Source organism: Panthera leo, chromosome B3 (assembly GCF_018350215.1).
Source record: "Panthera leo isolate Ple1 chromosome B3, P.leo_Ple1_pat1.1, whole genome shotgun sequence".
NCBI classification, from domain to species: Eukaryota; Metazoa; Chordata; class Mammalia; order Carnivora; family Felidae; genus Panthera; species Panthera leo.
This window is the reverse complement of record NC_056684.1, coordinates 119,667,518-119,671,856: the sequence shown is the minus strand read 5'-3', so window position 1 is coordinate 119,671,856 and position 4,339 is coordinate 119,667,518. Positions and strand designations below refer to the sequence as shown.

General features: G+C 47.4%; 2 non-coding genes across 2 annotated transcripts; one reads left to right on the top strand and one right to left on the bottom strand.

Moving 5' to 3' along the window:
- The first annotated feature begins 1,435 nt into the window (after positions 1–1,435).
- Positions 1,436–1,508, top strand: TRNAK-CUU. The gene has a single exon. It is a non-coding gene; the product is annotated as a tRNA-Lys (tRNA).
- A 2,499-nt stretch (positions 1,509–4,007) lies between these two features.
- LOC122223468 lies at positions 4,008–4,132 on the bottom strand. Its single transcript, XR_006204338.1, has one exon. It is a non-coding gene; the product is annotated as a small nucleolar RNA SNORA17 (small nucleolar RNA).
- Positions 4,133–4,339: the final 207 nt, after the last annotated feature.

Here is a 4,339-nt window from a genome sequence, read left to right as displayed (position 1 = left end):
ATGGGTTGGCTTTGCCCTCGGGATGGCTTCCATCGAGGTCCCAAGATGGACCCAGGGCTACTTGTATCTGTGCCTTTACCAGGAGGAGAGAGAACTTCACCATTATATCCATCAGAAGACCCAAGTCTTCTCAACTCAGTCGGTTGAGCGTCCAACTTCGGCTCAGGTCATGATCTCGCGGTTTGTGAGTTCGAGCCCCACGTCGGGCTCGGTGCTGACAGCTCGGAGCCTGGAGCCTGCTTCGGGTTCTGTGTCTCCTTCTCTCTCTGCCCCTCCCCCACTTGTGCTCTGTCTCTCTCTATCAAAAATAAATAAGTAAATGTAATAAGAAAAAATTTTTTAATGAAAAAGAATAAAAGAAGACCCAAAGTGTCGCACTCCACACTTCACAATACGAACCGATCACTGAGGTAACAGGACTGAGATTGTGCTGATTGTTAGGACATTCAGGACCCCCCTTGACTTCCCACCCAAACCCAGAAAGCAAATATGAGTGCTGGTAGGAAGTGGGGAGAAGAGGAATGGATATCGAGTAGGTAATCAATGAACAACCACTGACTCTTCATCCCATGAGCGTCCAAGCCCTTGAACCCTCTGCTCCCTTCCCCGGGGTCTAGCTTCACCTTCTCCTCATCCCCTGCCTAAATGACCCTCACCTACCTCCACTCTGCAGCTGAGGGTTTGGGGTCATTGGCTACCCTCAGATCCTGTGGGAGAAGGGGAACGAGAAGAAAGAAGTCCACTGAGAGTGGGGTCTAGACTTGGGAGGTTTGAGTCTAATGCAATTAAATTAACCACTCTGCAGAGCCTCAGATAAGCCCCTGTGGCCACACTAGGCAAAATATGCCTTACTCTCTCCCCCCTTTCCCTGCTTTATTTTCCTCAAAGCCCTTATCTCTGGCTGGACTTCTATTGTGTTTATGTTTATTTAGTTGTTTGATGCCTTTTCTGCACTGGAACAGATGCTCTGCAAAAGCAACTACTTTCTTTCATTCACATCTGAGTTTTTGTCATCGACAAAACTCATTTGTGGATGGATGGATGGACGGACGGACTGATGGACAGACGGAGAACCATTGGCCTGTGTTGCTACGGTAACGGGCTCAGTCTCCTCCTCCACCTTCAGTGGCATTGTCAGAGACTTTTTTGTTTTATCCTCCACTCCAAAGTGCCAGGCCTCAGGAAGGCCAACTGGAGAAAGACAAGAGAGGAAATGTCATCCTACCTCAAGTAAATCAGTCTGTCCTTATGAGCCAGAGAACATCTGATCCATAGATATGGGGCCTAAGTGGTCCCCAGTTTTAGAGGAAAAAAAATCAATGAAACTATTTTGTGTGTACAGATTTCACAAGTGTGAAATGTAAGATTTTGACAACAATCCTTTTCAACTCTTAATCATCATTAAATTGATAGAAATCACACATCATTAAATTGAGCCTGGCTGGCTCAGTTGGTAGAGCCTGAGACTCTTGATCTCGGGGTTGTGAGTTCGAGCCTCACGTTAAGTGTGGAGATTACTAAAAAATAAAATATTTTACAAAAGAAATCACACATGCACTGTAAGGCCAGCAACGGCCACCTGTCTCACCGTGGCTAATGTTTAATTGGAAGGTGCTGATTGTCACATGGTTCACAGGCTCTTCACCCACAGAAGGACGAGGACAATTCTATCATCTTTCACATGGTGATCTGGGAGCACCGATTAAGAAAAGGAAAAAAAAAGGGGGCGCCTGGGTGGCTCAGTTGGTTAAGCGTCCAACTTCGGCTCAGGTCACGATCTCACGGTTTGTGAGTTCGAGCCCCGCATCAGGCTCTGTGCTGACAGCTTGCTCAGAGCCTGGAGCCTACTCCGGATTCTGTCTCCCTTTCTCTCTGCCCCTGCCCCGCTCACACTCGGTCTCTGTCTCTCTCAAAAATAAACATTAAAAAAAAAGAAAAAAAAAAAAAAAGACCAGAGAATTTGAGGCCAGCCTCCCCGGTTTCCAATCCCAGACCCACTTCTTACTATCTGGGTGGTCTAGAGCAAGTTGATTGATCCTTCTGTGCCTCCACTTTCCCATTCATAAAGTGAGGCTACTCTTAGTAGCTACTGCCCAGGACTCTTGCAAAGATGAAGGAGTTGCCACGTGGGAAGCACTAGGACGAGTGGCTGGCTCGCTGTGGGCACCGAGCAAGTGTGGGCTGTTGGAGAGTCTGGGCTGCAAGGTTGAACACATCAGTCACCAGGCAAGCCTCCGTCACTTACACAACCCACTCACACACACGGAACGCACGCATAACACGCACAACACATCCATAACACCTATAGCATACAACAAGGAGAACAAAACACACAAGACACAGGACGTACATACGTGCATACATAACACAGCCAGGCATTTTTCATACTCCGTGCATGGCGGTTTCGTGCAACCTTGCAGCCAAATCCCTGCTGACACACGCCCGTGAGACTCGCTGCTCTTCCCCCTGGTGGGCCAACGTGACATCATGGAATGCCACGACAAAGCAATTTACCAACTGCTCGTTCTAATTGCTCCCGGAGCAAAATACTCCAGCAAAATACTCCAGTTTGCTCCCGGAGCAAAATACTCACAAGCTTCTCGGCCACAGTGTCTTCTCCAGCGTAGGGTGGTGCTCTGGAGTCAGGCATGAGTTCAAACCCTGACATTACCACTTACCAACTGAGTGACCAGGAACAAGATGCTAAACTGCTCTGGCTGTGATGCTGTTCTCATTTTATGGAGGCGGAAACAACCAGAAAGAACAAACTGCTACCCGTGACTCTCATGTTATCCACGAAAAAGATTTACCTTGCACGGTTGCTATAAGAAATGAAAAGGTAAGGTGTGTACCTCATTTACTTTAGTGCTTGGCACACGCTGATCTATGCTAACCTAACAGCTGGTGGTGGTGGTGGTGAATGACGTTTTCTTTAAGCAGAAAAAAAGTTGCTTGGACTTAATTACTCTAAGCTGCTTTTCATGAACATAACAGTAAAGGAGACCCATGGTGACTTGAGTCCCCCCAGCACACTTGGGTTCCAGGTCTCATAAACTTTGACCCAGCATCGTGTTGTAACGGTACCATTTCCCTTCATGAAATTCGAGAGGTGATGTTTTGACATTGTTGCCTTTCATTTCCTCTTGATGGGTGGGCTTAACTTGTTTCTCAATTTAGGCGAAGCAAAAGGGAGAAGTATTTTTAAATCGCTGGGATAGCCCAAGTCGGTCCTACCCTTCTGGTCCCTGAGAAGGAGCCCCAAATTCTCTCCTGCTCTCCTAAGGCATTGGGGCGTTTTCCAGTTCCTCTGATGGCCAAATATAATACTTTCCTTAGTTTCCTCCAAAGTTCCCCCATTTCAGCTTCAACTTTCCCCCCGACACTTGGGTGCCTTCACAATGAGTTTTGAAATAATATCTTAACCATATTTCACGTTCTTGTGGTGCATTTCAGTTCACCAAGTGCTTTCACATCCATTCTTCCTTAAGGGCTACAGGAAGACATAAGTCCTCCTTATGAGGACACAGCTGAGGCTCAGAGAGGTGAGTCAGCCTTCAAATGCCCCCGTCTCCCGCTACAACAAGAAGACAGTCTTTGACACTTTTCTTAAAACTGCGGTAAAATATGCGTGACACAGAATTCACCGTTTTAATCATTTTCAGGTGCACAGTCCAGCAGCATTAAGCACGTTCCCATGGCTGTGCGGCCATCACCACCGTCCATCTCCAGAGCTCTTTTCATTTTCCCAAACTGAAACTCCATACCCATTAAACGCTAACACCCTCCTCCCCTTCTCCAGCCCTTGAAACCACCTTTCTACTTGCGGTCTCTATAAGCGTGACTGCTCTGGGAACCGCGTGCAAGAGGATCATACAGTGTCTGTCCTCTGGTGCGGGAGACACTTTTGCGGCAAGATTTCTGGAGGACGTACTGGGATTCCTTCCCCCGCTGTATTTGTTTTGCTAATATTGCACATTAGCCAGAGTGTCTATTTTTTGTGTGTGTCAAGTGTCAGACTATTAATATCCAGACATTCATGGGCCAGAACACTGAGTGAGACAAGCCTCTCCTTCTGCCACCTAATGACCCGAGTGTGACACATCAGCCACATCTGCAATGCTCTGAGGGCAGGAGGGTGTCTATTCCTCACCCGAAAGTAACCTACCCTCGTGGACACAAATACCTGGTAGGCCCTGCCCTGCAAAGCACATGTTTTCTAACATTTTGTTTTATGCTGAATGCTGTTTGTTCCTCTTGGGCCTCCAAGAAATTACTTGACTTGTGGACATCAGCAAAAAAGAAAAGAGGGGAGAAGAGGGGGAGGAGAGGAGGAGAGAAG